The sequence below is a fragment of the Lontra canadensis genome, unplaced genomic scaffold (assembly GCF_010015895.1).
Source record: "Lontra canadensis isolate GAN:19392208 unplaced genomic scaffold, GSC_riverotter_1.0 scaffold9, whole genome shotgun sequence".
In the NCBI taxonomy this organism is placed as follows: Eukaryota; Metazoa; Chordata; class Mammalia; order Carnivora; family Mustelidae; genus Lontra; species Lontra canadensis.
Genome location: NW_022631003.1, coordinates 29,180,295 through 29,203,521, shown reverse-complemented (window position 1 = coordinate 29,203,521; position 23,227 = coordinate 29,180,295). Strand labels below are relative to the sequence as shown.

Sequence of the window (23,227 nt, the reverse complement as noted above, 5' to 3'; positions counted from 1 at the left end):
TCCTGGATTTTGATGCTTGTTCCCTTTGCCATATTGGGGAAATTCTCTCCAATAATTCTCTCCAATATACCTTCTGCTCCCCTCTCTGTTTCCTCTTCTTCTGGAATCCCAATTATTCTAATGTTGTTTCGTCTTATGGTGTCACTTATCTCTCGAATTCTCCCCTTGTGGTCCAGTAGCTGTTTGTCCCTCCTTTGCTCAGCTTCTTTATTCTCTGTCATTTGGTCTTCTATATTGCTAATTCTCTCTTCTGCCTCATTTATCCTAGCAGTGAGAGCCTCCATTTTTGATTGCACCTCGTTAATAGCTTTTTTTATTTCAACTTGGCTAGATTTTAGTTCTTTTATTTCTCCAGAAAGGGCTTTTATATCTCCCGAGAGGGTTTCTCTAATATCTTCCATGCCTTTTTCAAGCCCGGCTAGAACCTTGAGAATCGTCATTCTGAACTCTAGATCTGACATATTACCAATGTCTGTATTGATTAGGTCCCTAGCCTTTGGTACTGCCTCTTGTTCTTTTTTTTTGTGGTGAATTTTTTCGCCGTGTCATTTTGTCCAGATAAGAGTATATGAAGGAGCAAGTAAAATACTAAAAGGGTGGCAACATCCTCAGGAAAATATGCTTTAACCAAATCAGAAGAGTTCCCAAATCGTGAGGGGGGAGAAAGGGAATAAAAAGAGGTTCAGAAAGAAAAAAAAAAATTAAATGATTAAAAGAAGAAACGAATAAAGAAAAAATATAAAAAGGAAAAAATATATATATATATTAGATAAACTAGTTAAAAAACGTTAAAAAAGAAAAGGGTAAAAGTTTAAAAAAATTTAGCAGAAGAAGAGAAAAATAATTGAAAAAGAAAAAAAATTAACTGCAAGGCTAAAGAATCATGGGGAGAAAGCCATGAGTTCCGTGCTTTGCTTTCTCCTCCTCTGGGATTCCGCTGCTCTCCTTGGTATTGAAACTGCACTCCTTGGTAGGTGAACTTGGTCCTGGCTGGATTTCTTGTTGATCTTCTGGGGGAGGGGCCTATTGTAGTGATTCTCAAGTGTCTTTGCCCCAGGCGGAGTTGCATCGCCCTTACCAGGGGCCGGGCTGAGTAATCCGCTTGGGTTTGCTTTCGGGAGCTTTTTTTCCCTGAGCGCTTTCCGTAGAGTTCCGGAGGATGGGAATGAAGATGGCGGCCTCCCAGTCTACAGCCAGAGGAGCCGAGAGCTCGGGGCCCCACTCCTCAGTGCGCCCTCAGAGAACAGCGCCCAATTACTCCCGTCTGCCTGGCCTCCGGCCGCGCTCTGAGCTTACTGAGCCTGCGACCGGTTCAAGGTAAGCCGAGCTGTGAGCTCACTCCTCGGCTCCGTCTCTGTAGCGGGCTTCCCCGTTCTAATACCTGCAAGCTCTGCGACACTCAGACACCTGATCCTTCTGTGACCCTGCGGGACCTGAGGCCACACTGGCCCCGCGTGGGCTTCACCCCAGTTAAGCCTCTGGAGCTATGTCCCTCAGCAGAACAGACTTTTAAAAGTCCTGATTTTGTGCTCCATTGCTGCGCTGCTTGCCGGGAGCCGGCCCCTCCCCCCGCAGTCTATCTTCCCGTCGCTTTGGATTCACTTCTCCGCCAGTCCTACCTTTCAGAAAGTGGTTGATTTTCTGTTTCTAGAATTGCTGTTCTTCTTCTCTTCGATCTCCCGTTGGATTTGTAGGTGTTTGCAATCTTTAGATAAGCTATCTAGCTGATCTTCTGCTACCTGAAGTAGTCTCAGCCTGCTACTTCTCCGCCATCTTGACTCCTCCCCCAGCAGCGTGATTTTTTAATCTAAAGATACTTTCTGCATCACAGTCACTATTTTCTTTCCTACCCCAGCTCTTCACACTCCTCACTTTTCCTGAAATTCCAGAAGTGTTTCAAGTTCATTAATTTCCTCTCCTTTCTTTCTCTTTGACCTGTGCATTCATCCGTCTACTTGCCAAACATTTATCCTAAAGTAGAAGATGGTAGGCAGGTGCTAGAGATGTAAAGATAAAACCATATTCCTGTTCTCAAGGTACTTAAAGTCTAAAGAGAAAGGCAGATTTGGAAACTCTTGCAATGTGCCGTGGTAAATACCACTAGAGTTCTAGGAAGAGCCACTGACCAGTCTGAGGGATTACCCTGTGTCTAATAAGAAAGCCAAATGTAGTGCACGTGGCTCAAGCTCAGGCATATATTTAGAGAGGTAGAGGTTGAAAATGGAAAAACACGCAGGGACCAGCTCATGTATACCTTGTTGTATGCCACCATTGGAAATTCAGACTTTATCATGACTCATATTAACAAGGCATGAAAACTGAAGTAGCTTTAGCAAGAGATGACATAATAATATATGCAATTTAGAAAGATCCCACTCCACTGGAAGCTATGTGGGGGGTGGAATGGACCACATTGAAGGAAAGATGGCGGCTGGTAGAGGGGAGTGTGGAAAGGTCCCAAGCAGCTGCAGTAAGGAGGTAACAGGCATGTACACAGAAGGGGTTAATAGTGGCACAATCTCCAGGATTCATAAATTGAAGTTATGTGGGGAGTGAGTGAGATAGAGATACTTCTCACATGCTGGCTTGAGTTACCAGGTGGATGGTAGTGGTGTTAATTGGGATTGGGGATCAATTCTTTTAATATGTTGTGTTTTTGATGCCACTGAAACATCGGAATAGAACTGTTTAAAACCCAATTAGATATGAATCTAGGGCTCAGGAGAGAAATCTGGGCTTTGGGTAATAGAGTGATGCAAGAGCCATATAGATGGCATGTAAGTGGTGGTTGAAACAATGTGTATGAAGGAGGTTATCAGTAGCTAATTAAAAATGAAAACAATAAAGATGGGTGCCTGGGTGGCTCAGTTGGTTAAGCACCTGCTTTCAGCTCAGGTCATGATCCCAGGGTCCTGGGATTGAGTCCCCCACTGGGCTCCCTGCTCAGTGGGGAGTCTGCTCTCCCTCTGCCTGTCCCCCGGCTTGTGCTTTCACTCTTGCTCTCTCTTAAATAAATAAAATCAAAGAAAGAAAGAAAACAAAACAAAACGACAAAGGGCCCAGGGTGGCACCTAAGGGAAGTATTATTGCCTTCTTTGGGGCCAAATTAGGGAACGTCTAGGCCACAGGATGCCTTTGTGTGAATTAGAGAACAGCTTTACCGCCTTCATCCAGAGTTGTTGTCATCTGTTGACACATTTATGAGGTCTACATTGTGTATGGTGTCCTGTGGAGCCAAGCAGTAAAATGTCAGTTGTGAGGATCATGAAGCCACCACCAAGCAGATAAGAAGACATCAAGTGGTACTAGAAACTATAGGAACAGAGTTCCTCAAGGCAGAAGAAAGGTCAACACCACCCCATCCACAGTGACTCAGGAGTCAGAGAAATGGGGTCTGAAAGTTGTCCACAAATTGCCAGTTGGTCTTAGGGGAAGCAGTCTCGGACTAGGGCTCAGCTCGGGGTTCCTCCCTGCCCGAAGTTGGGATGTTCTCTTTCTCCTGCCGCTGGCAGGTGCTTTGACCCCAGCGGCAGTTCCACTTCTGCCCTTATTACCATTTGACTCTCTACCCATTATCTTTCCATCTTACTTTTGCTTTAAGAGCTTTCTCTCCTATTTTGCATCTTGATACATTTTGCTGTCCCCTCATTCCTTTGGTTATATATATCACCCACTGACCCAGCACACCCGGTTTCCTGTTAGGGCTTTAAAAAATGTATCAGTTCAGTCAGAATTCTTAGAGACATCAATGGCCCTTCAGATGTACATGTGAGCATACATTTATATTTGAATATAGATACCTTCTGAACAAGGGATAAAAGGGAGAGTGGGTCTTCCTAATATTCATTCTCATCTTTTTGGATAAGGAAAATTTTATCAGCCCCATTTTAGACAGTCATATCAAATCAGCTGGCCCCTCTTAAATGAGATTTCTGCCTTCTTCATCTAACGTAGGAGTGAAGGGTGTAAAGAGAGGTCAAGAAGTAGACTCATCAAGAAAAGAACTTTCTAATGTCTATTACAGTGAGACTTGTGATAAGATAAATTGGTGAGTCATAAGTTACGTGTATAATGCTGTCATTCATCTTCTTAATTGTGAATGCTGACTTTTATATATATATGTCTAACCTGAGCTCCTTAGTTCACTGGAACAGTGCTGTCCAATACAGTAGCCACATCCGGATATGCAAAATTAAAATTTAATTATTTTAAATTACACTAAAACTCCATTCTTGAGCCATAACAGCCACATTTCAGGGGTACAGTAACCACATATAGCTATAGTGGCTACCATATTGGACAGCACAGTTATAGAACATTTCCCTATCATAGAAAGTTCTATTGGGACAGCATGACTCCAAAATAGTATTGATTATTCCCGTTGGTTCTCCATTGCTGATGATTACTTTGAGGAAATAAGTTAGTCTGTCAGCAAGAATTCACAAGTTATGTTATTCTACATAGAATTGTGGGTTTTGTTTTTTTTTTTTTTTTTTGCTCTTTTTAAAGATGTTATTTATTAGAGAGCAAGCACAAGCAGGGAGAAGGAGAAGCAGGCTCCCAGCCGAGCAAGGAGCCCAGTGTGGGGTTCAATCCTAGGACTCCAGGATCATGATCTGATCCGAAGGCAGATGCTTAACTGACTGAGCCACCCAGATGCTCCTTTTTGCTTGTTTTTATGTGATCTAATAATAACATATTTCCAATCAGCATCTATAAGTATTCTAAATATTTTGTGCTCACTATCTTAACTAATCTCCACTAATCCTATGTTATCATTGCCATTTTACAAATGAGGAAAATAAGGTTAAGAGAGGACAAGTGGTAGAATCAAAATGCAAAGTCACACCTATCTGGTCCAAAGTCTGCTGTTTAGTGGCTCGCGGAAATCCCCGTACAATGATTACATTTTTATTTCTCCAAGTAAAATACAGATGTGTCTTGGGGTATACTCAAAAGATAATGGCAGAACCTTCTAGACCTTTCAAGGAACTATTCATATTATCAAATGAATATTTATTTAAATGATGAACATGTTGGTAGTCAGGTACTCACACTCTTTTAAGAACTCACTGAGAGATTCATTCATTTCCTTACCAACAAAAAACAGGTTCTGGCATTCAAGTAACATTCTAGTAAAACAATAGTCCCAAATCCATTCTACCTATATCTTCATGAAAAGTCTGACAAACAGGAAAGAAATCTCAGTAATATTTTTCCAGAAGATGAAGCTCTTCTGGTTAAATTGTCCGTTCAAACCTGAAAATTCATGGAGACAAAGTAATACAAGTGATTTTGTAATTCATTTTACAGATGACTTCTGAAGAAAGAACAGATACTTGATGTATCACATTCTACAGAGAAGAGAAGCACTTTCTAAAATTTAATTTTGCTAAAGTTTTGACTTAAAGCTGTGGTCTTTGTTTTGTGTGACATTCTAACAAGCAAGGACTCTTCTCCTTAAGCCATAGAAAAATAAATGAAAATATAGTAACTCTCCCACCATCATGTAATTATTTTTCCGTTATCATTTTTGCAGGAAAGCAATTCATGCTGCACATCTACCCTTCTTTGCAGAGAATTAATAGAGAGGTTTCCTTGGTCCTTAGGTTCCCACTGGAGAACCCTCAAGAGTGAAGCTCCCAGTATAAATTAGTGGGAGGGGTCTACATACTTCTATTTGGGCGTCAAGGAAATCTTGAAAGTCATGGCAGTTGTATGGCCATCCATCTCTGAGGTTACTAAAGACTATTTCCCACAATCTTGTTTGGTCTGCATGAAAACTATGTGTGTATGTGTGTGTTAGTGCAGGAATGAAGGCTGTAAACGGGTGGGGCCTTGATCACCACCAACACCTTACAACCAGCAGAAGACTTTGAGTTAGACAGACAATAGGTCAGAGGTAAAATGTAATCTTTCAGTAGGATCCAGAGGGCTAAGACCCAACCTGATTTCATAATCCGTAACTGGACAAATACCACAGTTAACTTACAGCAACTTGTTTCTTGGGCATAGCAGCAAATGAGAAACAGATCTGTGTCTTAAGAAGAACTAAATTTGTTCTTCATATAATTACAAATAATTAGCTTTTTTCTTAAGGGTCTGCACTAAGTCAGCACTAGGCTGGCACTGGAAAGACTATGGAGACATGGACCCTGTCTTTGTTGACCCGATGTTCTCATGGAATGGCTGCCAAAAGTACATACAAGGCATGTGCACCCGAATGTTTATAGTAGCAATGTCTACAATAGCCAAACTATGGAAAGAACCTAGATGTCCATCAACAGATGAATGGATAAAGAAGATGTGGTATATATACACAATGGAATACTATGCAGCCATCAAAAGAAATGAAATCTTGCCATTTGCGATGACATGGATGGAACTAGAGGATATCATGCTTAGTGAAATAAGTCAATCGGAAAAAGACAACTATCATATGATCTTCCTGATATGAGGGAGAGGAGATGCAACATGGGGGGTTAAAGGGGTAGGAGAAGAGTAAATGAAACAAGATGGGATTGGGAGGGAGACAAACCATAAGTGACTCTTTATCTCACAAAACAAACTGAGGGTTGATGGGGGGAGGGGGGTTGGGAGAGGGTGCTGGGGTTATGGACATTGGGGAGGGTATGTGCTATGGTGAGTGCTGTGAAATGTGTAAACCTGGCAATTCACAGACCTGTACCCCTGGGGATAAAAATATATGTTTAAAAAAAATAAAATGTACATACAAGATAACACAATTTAAAATGCCATACATTCCTTTTATGAAGGAAATTAACATGAATCTGAGAGAAGCATGGACAAAGACTCATTTACTATACATAGGGCGCTCAGGAGGGCTTCTCTGGGTTTGTGGCATTTAATCTGAAGCCTGATAGATAGAGCAGGAACTAACTTTGTGAAATGTGTTCCCCACAGAGGGGCAGCCTATACAAAGGCCCTGACATCATGTACCTACACAGCTGCCACAGGCTTGGACAAGGTCTATTTTTCTTGACAGGATCACCTGATGATTCTTTGTAATATTGTTAAGTATTACATTGTTGCTTTCGTGGACACCTTTGAGGCTTTCCAGCGAATTATTGTTATATAGTGAAACCTCTCATTTGGAAGTATTCATTCATTCCTTTCAGTCTATAAACATCACCCCATGTACCTGTGAGTGGGCATGTAGCAGAAGTTCATGCATTTTACTGTGTTCAGAAAATATTGTTCATCAGGTCCCTACCACACCTGAATCATTACAGAGATTTTCGGGGGTTGTAGAAAGAAAGATCTGTCAAACAGGAATAAAATGTTTATTTTCTCTGGTCTCCGCAAAGAACAGGCCTGGAAATTTTCAGTGTACCAATATGTTATACAAACCTTTGCTCTCTGACTCTGTTCTGCTAATCTGAAAGCACAAAATTTCCATTTCACAGTGTTTGTTGAATGATTAAATGGGAAAACGGAGGGAGGAGAGGAAGGAAGGAGGGAAGGGAGGAAGGGGGAAAGGGAAAGAAAGAGAAAGGGAGGGAGGAGAGGGAGGAAGAAAGGAAGGAGAAAGAAGGAAGAAAGGGAAGGAGGGAGGAAGGAAGGAAGGAGAAAAGAGAGAAAGAACCTATGTGATATTTGAGCTCTTGCTGTTTTGGTAAGTTTGTAGCAAAAGAACAGTCAGTGCAGGGCAGGCTGTGAAGAAAGAGAGACCAGTGAAATGGAGAAAAAGCTACAGATGATCTTTTAAATATGAATGAAATCATGGTACTGGCCAAACTCAAAGAATTTCACATAAAGGGAAGAACAAAGGCATCCTTAGACCTTGAAAGGTTCTCAGAGACCAGTGGCATCCTCAGAAGTCTCATTCTCTAGGATATAGCTACTATGTCCTGTAGCTGAGCGTCGAAGGAAGGTACAAGCAGGGAGTTCGTGGTCTAGAGATTATTGATTTTTACTTTGATTTGTCTTTAAAGAAGACTGTATTTTATTTTTTCTGACTTGTGGCTACCAGCTGTCCATTATGAAAAGATTTTTTTTTTTAATCAATTTCTTCTGCCCTGATGAGAGCCTAGAGACTGTGTCTTTAATGATTACATTTCCCAGAAGGAGAAGTATAACAAAGATGCCCTTTCTTAAACGGTACTTCCGTCCGATATACTCTCCAATACTTGGCTCCTCTCCAATACTTGGCTCCGCTCCAAGTGTTTTCCACGAGAACACATCCTCATCCAATTAGAATGGTCTTGTACCACTGGTTTGTCTGCCTTTTTTCTGGAGAACGGGGTGCAAATCGCCAAAAGATCTGGCAATTCTCACCTTTGTTTACAGTGGGACTTAGCACTTATCTTTCATCAGGTTTTGAGTCTCGGATGACAGTGACATTCATACCTCGCTTGAACTCTCTCAGATTGTTGCATATTTTCCTACAAAGTTCAGGATTCAGAATAACTAAGGTACATACTAAAAGTGACACCCAGATTTACCTAACACAGATTCTTGCCTCATCCAATTTGAGACTGATTGAGAAACTGTGCCAAATTTCCTAGACCTTGGCTTGTATTCAACTTGACACAAGGACACAGACCCTGACAGCTATACCCACAACCCTGTGGGGTGTGCATCTTTCCCACTAAGCTCGAGATGTCATGGATAAAATCGTGTTTGACTCTGCTTCAGTCCCTTTGACCCCTTTCAGGCAATCAAAAATACTTATTGACTCCTCACTAAATGGAAGTCACAGCGGGATTCAACTCTGTTTCCACCTCTAATTGGGGGATGAAGATACACAGACATTTAAGGAAAGGAAAGAACAGTGAAAGCGCTAATAACCATGATGTGAAATGACAGGAAATCCCTTAGCATAGGCCAGAGGATTGACCTAAAGTGTGGCTGAGGTGGGATTGGCAGACAGGCCTGGATCCCGGAAGAACCCAGGCAGGTATCATGGATAAAGCAGGATCTGATTTGGGCCTTGGATAAGCCAGCAGTTCTCAACCCTCCCTGGACAGGAGGGCCATCTGGGGAGGCTTAAGGAATGCCAAAAATGCCTGCACAGGCAGAAAAGAGGAGTGGGGGTGCCATGAGAAGGAAAAGAAGTTTAAAGAAATAAAGCTTGTTTGGGCACAGTAAAAAGTGAGTGTAGGAGGAGAAAAAGCAAGAAGGCAGAAAAGTCAGATTTCATCTGATTTTTGAATAGCCTCGTGTGCCAGGCCAAGGAATTTTGGAAACATATTTGGGTCGGGATCATGGGGTATATTTAGCCATAACACCTGATTTTTACAGTTGGAGAAGGATATCAGAATTCCTCTCTAGCTCATAACTCCTCACTTCCCACTTCCACCCCCTGCTTGAAAGCCTATGTCTAACAGAAATTAAGTGTAGACACATGCTAATACTTTATCTCATTTTCTCAGATACAGGATTCCCACTGTTACTGGGGGTGTGTGGCGATTCATGACAAAGTACAACCACTTGTGTAGAAGAACTCCCTTGAGTGATAGCCAGAAAGGGGGACCACTGAGACAGCAAAGCTGGTATCTCCTGTAGGGTAAGTATCACAGATAAAGCTCTCCTCCCTTTGCCCAGGATGAGGGGACTCAGCGCTGGTACTTCCTGAATCTCACGGATGCTTGTACCATGGCTTCGATCTGCTTGCTCCCTTGATTTTGCTGTCTCTCTGTCTCTTTCTCTTTTTCCTTGTTTGAAGGGTAGGCCTGAGTAAAATTCCTATCCTATTACTGCAGATACTGGGCTGAGAGAGGTTGGATAGATGGAGGGAAGGATGGACAGATGGGTAATTTTTCTGACGTCCACCCAACTAGAAGGAAATGGAGCTTGCAGTGGGCCTTTCTTAAGATCCTTTGCAGATAAAAGTCTGTCAGATCTCAAAGGAGGTAGATTCCACACCACTGCATTGAATTTAAAACTGGAATGCAGCACATTACCCATCAGACTCTGCTTATTCATATAATAACTTACAAAGACTTTTTCAAGTAAGTCTGTGTTTTAGCATCAGATGTATTTCCTCCCTACTGAGCTAGAACCTTAGCATTTCCTGGCTGAGCAAGAGGGTTAAGCAGTAACCCAACCTGGGGGGCGGGGGCAGGGAATGGTGGGGACAAACAACCCACCACAGTTTGAAAGCAACTGAAGTCCTCTTCCTGTGCTTCTTCGTCTAAATTGAGTTTGAAGACTCTGGACACTTCTGGTGAACTCCACAGAACGCTTTGGTTTCTGCCATCTGTTCACACTCATCTACTCATTACTGAGCAGCTGCAGACCAGACAGGGCAGTTTTGGACCCAAATGTCAGTAACACAGGGACTTGAGCCTGCCACTCAGTCCATTGAAACAGGACAAATAGGCCTTATCAGAGGCCAAGAGTCAAAGCATGTTCTTTTAATTTTTCTGTGTAGCCTTTCTTGACAGGATGTGACATGTGGCTAGACAAGTTTCACACTCATTTTCTTCTTCATTCTTCATTTACACTTCTACAATCAGATTTTACCAAAAGGTTTATTATGGTTACTTGCCTAGGAAGAAATGCAGTTGTCTGATCTTCAGCTCTTAGGAGGTCGTTATTGAGAACTCAGGTCTGGAGCTGATTGCACAAGAGAAGAAAGACAAAAGGGGGTTTTTTTGGTGGGTATCACTCTGGAAACAAAATTATAAAACATGAGCCAATTAGAGAATAAATACTACCAAAATGAGAGATACTTACAACAGCTGCAGTCCACATTTTGAAAAGGAAATGATCGTGTGCACTGGCGTGTTTATCTTAAACACGAGATTGGACTAATGAGGGGAATTTAATTTCCGAGTAGTGGGAGGAACAGAAACGAAATCACGGGAGGATGTTCCAGTGGCAAATGCAAGAAACTAATAGGACCTAATATAGGAAAAGCAATCTGCACTAGGAGCACTAGGTGGATTAATCTAGAGAAGATAAACAGAGTACTCTGCAAGGGAAAGCAGGGTGAGCGGGCCTACCAGTTAGGTGACTGTTGTAAAAATCCAGCCAGCAGGTAATTTGGGCCTGAGCTAAGGTCAGAGCCCTGCACAGGCAAAAAAGGAGACAATCAAAGAGTAATTCCACTGGAAGAGTCCAAAGATCATGTTTCTAATTAAAAAGGAACGTTGGAGACATTGGAGAACGTTGGAGAGTTTAATGAATGACAAGATGTTTTCCTCTGGAATCGGTGCTTTCTGCAAAGATTTTTGCCTTTAGAACTGCTTTTGTCTTTACACGTGTGTGCCTCTACAGTCTTCTCTCACTACCTTTTTCTTTTTGTTTGTTTGTTCGTTTGTTTGATGGATGGGGTGGGTTAGGTCAGTCATCAGTGTATTGATTTTATGGTCAGATGAGCTTGCGGGGCTCCGGGTCATGTGGAGCTGAACGTGTGCAGCTCAGACAGTGAGGCCTTCCTTTAGAACAAGTATGTCTTCATGGTTCCTGAAGGCCATTTGGATCCGCTGTGGGAGCGGTGATTTTGCCACCTCAGACTCTGGAAAGAAGTCCTCTCTGCTGCTGAATTCCAGTCAGTCCTACTGGTAGAAAACCGGAAGTTAGGCCCTAGACAGGTGGGGTGGAAGTGAATAGTGAATTCATTCTTGCATTGAAATAGCCTCCCTGCCATTAGTTAAAAACTGTATTAAGACTTCTCAGCTCTAAGAAAGGAGACACACACACACACACACACACAAGCAAAAGTAGAATGGGCTCAAAATCAAATGAGCTGATTTCAAACTCAGCCCTGTCCCCTCCACACTCACTCATAGACACTCATTGTGTATCATTAATAAGCCACTGAATTTCTTCTTATTTCTTACATACTTCCCTAGCTTTAGCTCACCAGTATCATAGCAGTTATTATTGTGGGTGAGACAGCTGCTAAGTGTTTCTATAAGACAGACAAGGAGACAGAACCTCAAAAAGTTGTCCAAAGTCAGGTACTTATAAGTGGAGCCCAGGACTGATTTCCGAGCCTAGACTCCTGTGCTACCTCATGCCAGGGGCGCCTGTGGTCAGGTAGAGCTTACGGTCATGATTGGCCAGCTCTCCAGTTGGCAGTAGTTTGACTTAATTAGTTATACAAATAAAAAATGTTCAAGTCTGGATGCTTTAGTGATGGCAATAGGAATGGTTGAGTCTTCCACAGCTTCTTGGACTTTTTACTAAATGTTTGTTTTGATCCTAAATTGTCAGAGGAGTGTGCTGTCTAGCCCAGATTTGATTTTTTGAATTTTACTCTTATAAAAGTGGTGTCATTTATATGCGGAGGGAAAGTGATTTACTACTTTCAAGTATATATATATACTTGAAAGTAGTAAATATATATATATACACATATATACATATACATATATATACATATACATATATGTATACACACACACACACACATATATATATATACACATATATATATATGCACATATATAAGTTTTCATTTACCAGACTGCACTTCATGGGGCTAATCTTTCATCTGGGTTCTGTTGAGTCACATTCTTCTTACTGATATTTTTAAACAACCCAGGCGAAGTTAGATAAGCTCCTCCTAGCCTCTTTCTCAGACTTTTACAAAGTGCTTTACATTTACAAAGTTCACGCACATCATTGTGTTTCACTGACAAAAATTCTGTCATGTAAGTGTATAATAGCAACTTGTAGAGAAAACTGTATACAGAGGAGGTAAGTGATGTGTCTAATATGCGGCTGGCCCTGGTTCCATGGCGATTGCACTGGCTGGGCCATCACAATCAAGGCTCCTAGCTGTAATGGTGACTTACCTGATGGTCAACTCCTTTGGAGCTTCCCTAATCATAGCTTTAGGAAGTTAGTTTGTGAAAGATGGTGCTGTGTAAGCATTGTGAGCTGAATTTTGTCCCTCCAAAATTCACATGTTGAAGTCCTAACCCAGTGCCTTGGAATATGACTATATTTGGAAATAAGGTTACTGCAGATGTAATTAGTTAAGAGGAGGTCATACTGAAAAGGGGTGGGCCCATAATCCAACATAATCCAACTTGACTGCTGTCCTTAAAAAGAGAGGGAAATCTGGGGGCAGCTGGGTGGCTCCGTTGGTTTAAGTGTCTGACTCTCGGTCTTGCCTCTGGTCCTGGTCTCAGGGTCATGGGACTGAGCCCTACATGGGGCTCATGCTCAGTGTGAAGTCTGCTTGAGATTCTCTCCCTCCTCTTTTCTCTCCCTCCTCCCTCTCCCCCCACACACTCAGGCTCTCTCAAATAAATAAATAAAATCTTATAAAAAAAAAAAAAAACAGGAAATTTGGAAACAGAGACAAACATACAAGGAGAAAACCACGTGAAGATTGGAACTATGCTGTCACCAGCCAAGTCTCTACCAGAAGCTAGGAGAGAGGCCTGGAACAGACCCTCCCCCAGCATCTTGAGGGGGAGCATGGCCTTGCCAATACCTTGATTTTGGACTTGTGGCCTCTAGTACTGTGAGACAATCAATTTCTGTTGTGCTAAGCCAACCAGTCCACAGTACTTGGTTAATAACAGCCCTAGGTAACTAATTCAGTGAGTTGCAAAGAATGCAACAAGATAGTATAAACCAGAGCATAGAATAAATTTAAGTTCTTTCTCTGAACAGCAACATTGATTGAGGTCATTCAGAAAGTAAGTCTTTGGATAGAATCAAACAGTTTGAAACACTAAAGAAGTTGTTGTCCTGATACACCCTAATTTGCTTCTTGGATTAATAGACTTTCATGTTTGGAAGGAATAATAAGGTCACCAGGGTCAGCCATCCATCAGGTAATTATGGATCTTCAGCAACGTACCAGCAAAGTAGTTTTTCAGCCTCTGCTTGGATACATCTGCTAACTCCTGAGGCAGACCACTCTATCTTTAGCATATCTGATGATTAAAATATGATTTCTTTTATAAAACTGAACTATACCTATCCACAGCTTTCAACCATTTATTATCATTTAGTTTCTTAAAACAAGAATTATTCTAGATGCTGGGTTTTTTGTTGTTGTTGTTTTTCATTTTAGAGAGGAGGGTGGGACAGAGGGAGAGAGGGAGGAAGAATCTGAGGCAAGCATGCCCAGCCCAGAGCCTGTTGCGGGGACTCCATCTCACAATTCTGAGATCATGACCTGAGCGGAAATCAAGACTCCAATTTGTTACTGACTGAGCCACCCAGATGCTCCCTAGATACTGTTCTTAAATGCAACCTAAGATCACATTCATTGGGGTTGGATCATCACTGTGCTCAGTAATATTGCACTGAAATTAACTAAAATTCCTTAATCATCTTTCCCACTACATAAGCTGCATAATGATAAGCTCTGGTCTGATCATCAAGTACCATAAGTGGCCTGGCAGAAAATAGGAGTTGACACATCATCGAATGAATGAATGAATGAATGATAGATAGATAGATAGATAGATGGACTAATAAAAAACCATGCATTCCCCTGAACTTGCCCAGTTGTTTTTTTCTTAATTCAAAGGAGAGAAACTTACTGATTGTACTTTGTTTTGTTAAATTCAGGCAGAGAATAAACACTGTCTGGCCAATCAAGAATCCTACCATTCATCACATATCATCCAGACAGCAAAGATCTTCCTTCTGTTTACAAATTGTTTCTTCTGCACACTGCACACACACAATAGCATTGAGAAAGATAGCCATTCAAATACTTGACTTGTATTTGTTCTTCAGCTAAGACTTGCTTTATATTCCGGAACGGTATTTAAGCCCTCTGTTCTCTCCATCTATAAAATGGTGCTAATATAATACAGAGTGTATGTGTATGAATTTAGTAGATTATGTATGTGTATGCATATGCATATTTATAGATGACTACATATCAGGATTTTGACACTAATTAAAAAAAGGCTGTTTTGAGTCCTTTGTTAGTAGTTATAATTATAATGTGGTGACTTACAAGATCAGTTTTGTGCCTATATGTCTATAACAAGCCAAAACTATAACTTTTATGTAAAGGAGAAAAGAGTGTGAGTTACATTCTATTTCCATTTTTCCCAATGAATTATTCAATCTTCTAAAATAATTGAGTCGATCCCTTGTGCTAGATTTTCTATGTGTTAAATGAAGAAAATTCTTCTCCTTGACCCTCGGGGATATTAAAGGGCCTATGGGATATATTCATAAAGCACTATATGAATTAGAGGAAAACGAAGTCTGACAGTGTCTTGATAGAGACACGAACCCTCTATATACAGGAAAAAATCAATGTTTCAGTTTCTTTTTTTAAATAAGGAATTTTTCACAAGCAATATTGTGAATAGCTTGAATTCTCTACTTGAAATGCTTTGGCTGTCTTAGTCGCCTTGTTATTAAATTAATTTAATTATAGTCCTCTTAATAAGGAAATGTTTTGTGTTATCTTTTTCTTTTTTAAATGAAACATGAATATATCTTCAGTTTTCCATCTAAATCAGAAATTCTAAAACAACATTAAAACAGATGTTCCAGAGGTTTTATTTTAGTTGAATAAAATGAAACCACATTAATCAACTAAGAGTACAGCCCATAAATGGTAATGAACACCGACTCAATAGGCTCCCATTTTGTCTTTGTCGGAAGAGCTACTAAACTAAGGAGAGATGCCAGTGTGATTTTTTTTTTTTTTAATCTAATGGAGAAGTCAAACTTTGCAGTGGGATATGACATTCTCTATAAATCACTTAAAGAACATAGAAATGAAGAGTGACTCATATACAGCTCTTTGGTAGCCCAGTACTACAGCATATTGTTTAAATCATTGTCTATTTTGGAATAATGTGGGACTCCCTAGCCCAAACTACTTAACATTTTGCTCATGGTCATTTGTTATTTTCAGGTAAATCCAGCTGCAAATATTCTATTCAAGTATATCCTTATTTTATGAACCAGAATGCAGATCAGACATATTTTTCACTTAGTATATTGACTTTTTTCCATATTATTAAGTATGTCTAAAAATAACCTCATAGTATTTCATTACATGGCTAAGCTAACTTCTTGATTTTCCTATTGCCAGGTATTTATTTTCAGTATTTCCCCCTACTAGAAGCAATGCAATGATGAATGAGGACAAAAGTCTATTAGAGGAAATAGAAAATTAGCATGGGACCAGCCTTGTCAGGTCTTGGGAAATAGTAAAGGACAAAAAACCTAAGTGATATTGGGGGAAGCCTTGGAGGTATGATAATGAAAACAAGTAGACACCAGGAAGGGAGAGAAAATGTCAAGGATATAATTTACTGGCCAATATAGTCCTTCCCAAATCATCCTTCTATTTGTTGGGAGAGTGCCCTGGCTCTACTAGAACTCTTGAGGACCTATCAACAAGACTTCACTTGACCTGAATAGAAAATATATCCATATCTGTGGTTGACATGTCCTTTGTTTGTAGTAGTAATATTTGGCTAACCACTTTTTAAAAATGGTAGCTAGAAATTCCCAAGGTATGTTCAGAAAAATTTTATTCTTTCTTAAATATACATTCAAGATAAAATAAAAATATATGAGTCTGAAGGGGCACCTGGGTGGCTCAGTGGGTTAAGCCTCTGCCTTCAGCTCAGGTCATGATCTCAGGGTCCTGGGATCGAGCCCCGCATCAGGCTCTCTGCTCAGCAGAGAGCCTGCTTCCCCCTATCTCTCTGCCTGCCTCTCTGCCTACTTGTGATCTCTCTTTCTAAAAAGGAAAAAAAAAAAAAAAAATATATATATATATATATATAATATATATGTCTGAACCTGAAACAATGTAAGGCAAATACATAAAAATCTGGCTTCTACTTCTACCTCTGCCCTAAAAACAAAACAAATGTGTTCTCTTGAGAAAAAAAAAATTGTTATATCTGGTGACCCATTTCCAGTCTTTATTCTTGCCTATTCCATTTACCACTGCTCACTACTATCCTTGATAGGTCCTCTTCATGATTGTGACCTCTACTCTTGGTTTCTATTTTACTCCTGTTGCTGCTCTTTCTCTGACCCATTTTTCATCTTTATACTTAGGGTTACTCAGGATGCTATATCTTCTCTTGTTTCGTCTTTTGCCGTCACTTGATAAAGTTATCTATTTATACTCTGTTCCATATGCACATGACCCCAAATTTGTGTCCAGCCCTTACTTGTTGCCAGATCACCAAGAAGGAACTCAATTTAAAAAAAAAAAAAAATTAGACACCTAGAAAATGCTTTAAAACAAAGATAAAGAGAAAAATCTTAAAAGTAGCTGGAAGGGTGGGGGGGTTACGTTCAGGAAAACTACAGTAAGAACAAGGACTGACTTTTCTGCAACAATAGAAGTCAGAAGATAATGGAATGATATCTTTAAAATGTTGAAAATAAAAATCTACCAACTTAAAATCCTGTATCTGAGGTAAGGACTGTTATTACCTAGGGCTTCTATGAGAATTACATGGCTTAATATTATAAAATCACTTGGAACAGGACCTGGCCCGTAATAAACTCTAAATAAGTGTTTGTGACATAAAAACTACATGGTAATTGGGACTGCAAATTGCTGCAATCTTTCTTGGAAAAAAATGCTTGAAAAAAATGGGACCTCAAACATTCTAACATAGGTGGTATTTATTTTCTTCTTCATACTTTTCTCCAATCATGAACTAATACTATTAAACAGGACAATTCTGATGGAAGGTATGCTTCATGAGAACAGGGTCTTTGTAGTTCGCTGCATGCTTCAGCACCTAGAACAATACCTACATGTTCAATAAATTACCTCACACCATGGATATGAGAAAATCTTTTCTTGAAAATAATTTACATTACATTGCAACTGAGTAGAAAGAAAAAAAAAGGAAGAACAATTAAAATTTAGATCAATTTAAGTCCTTAAAAATGATTTGCATAATATAAGTAATTTTGCAAATGATTATATTTATAGTGCATATATCATCTCTCTCATTTTCAAAGTACTTTGGGGATGAATAATGGCATCATTTGTTTCCCTTTCTCGAAAAGCCTTAGCGTTTTTTTATAATTTAGATGCAGACAACTTTTTTTTTCTTTTGGGCGGATTGAAAAATTGAATGAATAAAAGAAGCATTCAAGCTAGATTTAGAAACCTAGACGTCTGAAATGTTTAGGACCAAATCTCTTACTGTGGTGCTTACTCATTATAAATCACGAGTTTTAGAGCTAGTGGGGTACTTAGAAATCACCATCCATACACATTACACGTGTGCAAACTGAGCTCAGTAAGTTATAGTGCTAATTAGAAACAGCAGGGCTAGAACCTGAGCTTTTCATTGACATTCAAGGTGAATTCTTTGTTTTTATTATTATTATGTTCAGTTAGCCACTGTATGATACATTATTAGTTTTTGGTGTAGTGTTCAGTGATTCATTAGTTGCATATAACACCCAGTGCTCATCACAGCATGTGCCCTCCTCAGTACCCATCACCTGGCTACTGTAACCCCCCCACACACACTCCCTCCCCTCTGAAACCCTCAGTTTGTATTCTGGAGTCCATTGTCTCTCATGGTTCATCTCTGTCTCTGATTTCTCCCCATTCAGCTTTCCCTCCTTTCCCCTATGATCCTACACGCTATTCCTTATGTTCCACATATGAGTGAAACTGTATGATGATCGTCTTTCTCTGATTAACTTATTTCACTTAGCCTAATTCCCTCCAGTTCCATCCATGTTGATGCAAATGGTGGGTACTCATCATTTGTGACAGCTGAGGAATTTTCCATTGCGTTTATGGACCACATCAAGGTGAATTCTTAATGGACTCTGGCCTTGGCAGTTTTTCCTTAAAGGCCTCACTCACTTTCTCCATGCAGCCCCTTCTCTATTAGCTTTTTCTTGCTAATGAAAGATAGATAAATTACAGTATCAAATCTTTTTCTGGGAATACAGGGGGAGGTTTAGACTGGTTTCTTCCCATGAAGCAACAGTGATAGGAATCCTAGGGGTAGATTTTTTTTTAGTATTAGGGAAAGATTTTTAATTTGCAGTAATTCTAAAGGGAGGTAGAATTTAGTCTCATAAATGAGTGGCTGTTTTAATAGATGGCTTTGATAAGATGGTGAAATCTAAAATTTGAACTTAAAATCAAACTTTTTACTATTTATAAGTACTTCAGGAAAATTGTGATTTACCTCTAGGAACGTAAAAAATCATGACTACTGTAAGTATGCATTATTTTCTCTGCTCATCAATATTTCTTCTCGCCTCTTTCTCATCTCCAATTTAAGATTTCTGAAGACTAATATGTTTTGAAAACTGTGTTCACATAGAAAAATACAACTATCATAACTACTTTTCAATTCCTTCCTCTCTTCAGAATATATTCAACTTGAGCTCAAATTTAATCATTTAAAATCCCATCTGTTAAATTTATTTTTTTTCTTTCTAAAGTATCAAATTATTTTTGACATTTTATTTCTTGATAAATGATCTAACTTGCAGCCAGTTTTTTCCCCAATTTAATCCTGCCATCAGGCATGCTGCTGTGTGCCTAAAAATGTTATAACTTACTACCAGCAGTATCAGAAAATCAGTTTGAGGGTTAAACAAGTAATTATCTTTTATTTTAGATGGGAAAAACACCTACAGTTGATTCCTGGGAAGTAATCTAAATTATCTATACTTGTTTTCATAATCTGCCCCTCTTCACCTTCATCGTGCTACTGTCCTAAGGCAGTCTGTCTCCAAGCATCACAAACTCTTCCAGTCTATTTAATATTTTTCCCATTGGTGTATGTTGAGTAGAGATTGAATCTTATTTCAATAATAGTCATATTTCCTTATTTCCATTGTTAAAGATAAATTATCCTGGCACTTCTGGAAAATGGTAAGGAAGACTTTATGCAAGACCATTGGGATAGGACCCAAGACTGTTGCTGTTGGAGAGGGATATTGAACTCAATTCCGCACATAAATTGGAGTGAGTGGGGATTTCTAGCGGGTAGACAGCAAGAGGGAGAGGATGGCAACTTAATGAGGAACTTATTTAGATAGTAAGTGGGGGTGGATTAGAAATCAAACTTGGTTGGAAATCAAAGGTGGAGGAAGAAGAGTTTAATTGGACCGAGAGTGGGGAGGATTCTTCATAAACTGGCCCAGCAGGATTTTCTGCTAAAACTGGGTTCAGCACATCAAAATCAAGACCTGGTCGAGAAGAAGGCTCAGAGGAGTCTGACTAAAGTTTGGTTAAGTAGGGATTCTTTGTCACCATAATATATCTGAGTTTAGATTCACCCACTAATAAGGCCTAATTTAGAATACTAGAGGTACCGTAGTCGCTCTTGAAAATAAGTGCCATCGTCATTCATCATGCTGCTCAGTGGGAAGTCTGCTTCTCCTTCTCCTGCTCTCAAGTAAATAAAGTCTCAAAAAAATAAAAAAAGAAAGAAAAAGAACTGTACACACACATTCATAATGCTAGTTTAGAGTGACACCAGCTGTCCTCATCAGAACAAAATCTTTTAGTAGAACTGTACACACTGTGGGGTTCCTGGGTGGCTCATTCAGTTAAGCGTCTGCCTTCAGCTCAGGTCATAGTCTCAGGCTCCTGGGATTGAGTCCTGCATTGGGCTCCCTGCTCAATGGAAAATCTACTTCTCCTTCCCCTCTCTCAAATAAAGTCTTAAAAAAAAAAAAAAGAAGAAAGAAAAAGAACTGTACACACACTGACAATTTGTTCCAAATGAAATGTAGGAAATCTGATCAGCCAGAGAGGATGACGGGAGTATTTGTAATAATTACATTGTGCTATTTGCCAGGCTCTCTCCTGAATCATCTCTGTAAATTCATTCTTTTAAACCTTGCTATAACCTTCTGAGGGAAGTACTCTTATTCTTATCATCCCAGGATTACAGACCGGGAAACTGAAGCACATAGCAGTTACAAAACTGGTCCAAAGTTACTGAATTGAAATATATGAGGGTTGTGATTGGAACTTAAACTTCATGACCTTGAGATGCTGCTCTGAACCACTGTGCATTCCTGCCTCTATAAAACCCCTTTCTCTCCCCATATCCCCAAGCAAACTCGTAAAACTGGGAGATGGGTGAGGGGGAAGTGAACGGACATGTATTTATAGAAGTCCATAGCTTTTGTTGCCTTCTTCATATCAGTGCCCTCTGCTACTACTACCTATCACAGTGCTTAATACGTAAGAAGTCATTAATAGTCTTTTTTCTTTTTTCCAGATGAATAGTGATTAAATGAATTACAAGATGATGTTCAGTTTCTGATTGTCAAAGAGATTACCAGGTTAGGTTTCTCAAACTCTGGCTTACAAGGCCTGCAGTGGCAACCTTTTAGGACAGAAGTCATCGTCTGCATTTCACAACACACAGGCGGTTGCAGGTGTGCGTGGAAGCCCAGCCCACAGAACCTTCCAATACCAGCCTGCAGTGAGCTGGGCCTCAGGCACAAGGATATAATAGTGCAGTGAGCCTTTCTTCCTGAGCTCCTAAAGCTCCTTGCATGAAAGGCTGCTGGTTGTGAGATAATTCTGGGAGCCCCTTCCATAGCTCTTCAGACCTGGTTTAAATTTTTCGGCCACATTTCCTGCTTGGCTCTTATTCATATCTTCTTCTGGTCCTGGGGAAATCAGAAGTGAGAGAAATAGGACGAGAAGGTAAGAGAAAAATAAGCAATGAATGAAGTCCCAGATGTTGCTAAAGCTAATAGTAGGAGTGACAAGCTAAATGAGTGTTGGAGTGAGAGACCTCATTTTCACTTTGGCTTGGTTTCCCCTGTAGCTCACCAGAACTCATTTGTCCTAAGAAATCAATGACTAATTTCCTGTGAAGTAGAATCAATGAGTCTGCAATGTTCTGTGTTGGTTAAAAATGATTTCTTGGTTTACTTTGGGCCATGAGGTACAAGCCAAATGATTGTTGCGAGTTACTTAGATGTTTGGATGAAGAAAAAAAAGTGTTTTTTTACTGCAACTCCATGACATGAATGGCTGACCTTTCTGTGGGGCTGGGGGTGGGGATGGGTGTATGGGGAAGGGATGGAGACAGTTGTTCCCAGTCTCCAAAACTCAGTTCTGCCCTGAGTATGTGCATGACCGACTGTCACTTTGGCACATATGGTGCAGATTTAAAGGCTAAGGGTTTTCATATGGGATTCAAACATGGATTATAGCAGAAAGGAACTTGAGAGCTCTGGGGAAGAATTCGATATTTCAATTGTATTTGATCATTTTATTAAATTTGCCTGGAAAAGTCAATTAAAAAACAGAATTTAATTTTCATACTCAGAGCCGAGGTCATTCATTCCAGCTCATGCCTAACAATTGATGTGGGATGTGGGGGGGGGCTTAAATAACCCCAAAGTGCAGAAGGCTGCCTGTTCTATTCTCATTGGGTATGAGATTGGAATTGGATTGAATTGGAATGGGGCCTTCATTCTATAAACACTTCACCTCCTTTTTTGCTTCAGCTGACTTCTCTATAGAATATAGTCAAATCATATACATCCCAAAGTAGTGATTTATTAGACCGAAACAGTGTTTTTAAAAGTTATTAATCGTATATTGAAATTGCAAAGTGAAATTAATGCCCTTGTATGAAAGACGTGTGGTTATATAAATTAACAGAAGGGTCAGCAAGTGAGTGAATTGCTTTGTATTCTTTTTTGAGCAAAGGGATATAAAAATAATGTGAATTAACAAGTAATTAGTTAACTTTATAAATAAAATCTCTCAGGCAAGTTACTTACCTTTTTTGAGCCTCAGCTCTCCGTAATAATCATGTCTGCCTCACAGAATTATCATGCGGTTAAATGAGATACTACTTGTGAGGCCCTTAGCAGAAGGCTTGATATGAAGTGTCTTAGCTACTGATGTTGATGTTATTATGGATCAAAGTTTACAGTTATAGGATACCTCTAGATACATCGTGGTCTAAACAATTAGCATCTAATTTTCCTGGCGGGAAAATTAGATGAAGGGGCTTTTGGAATGCTGTAGAATAATAATGTTAGTGGGGAGGGGAGGATGTCTCACGGAAGGATCAGAACTCATGTAGGTCACAGGCCTTTCTGGCAACCCAGTAAGACCATTGTTGGGGCTCTTGGGTGGCTCAGTGGGTTAAAGCCCAATAAGACCATTGTTGATGTGGAATGTTGGACAAATGTCGATGTGGAAATTTGGAATTAAGCAGCCAATAACGGCAATGATATTCTGCCTGGACCAGTTTTGCTCAACATTGTCAGTACACCTTTGAGCACCTCAGGCCTCCCCTTATATCGGTGCCCAAAA

At 40.0% G+C, this 23,227-nt stretch overlaps 1 protein-coding gene across 2 annotated transcripts in view; it reads left to right on the top strand.

Moving 5' to 3' along the window:
- FAR2 (fatty acyl-CoA reductase 2) overlaps window positions 1-23,227 on the top strand; it is a 136,634-nt gene that overhangs the window by 38,318 nt on the left and 75,089 nt on the right. Inside the window, exon 1 of one of the 2 annotated variants that reach the window (XM_032855165.1) lies at window positions 21,397-21,595. The exons of the other annotated variant lie outside the window; for it this stretch is intronic. The gene's annotated coding sequence lies outside the window, so the exon portion shown is untranslated. Of the gene's footprint in view, window positions 1-21,396; window positions 21,596-23,227 lie in introns of those variants that run through there. 2 annotated transcript variants of the gene reach the window in all.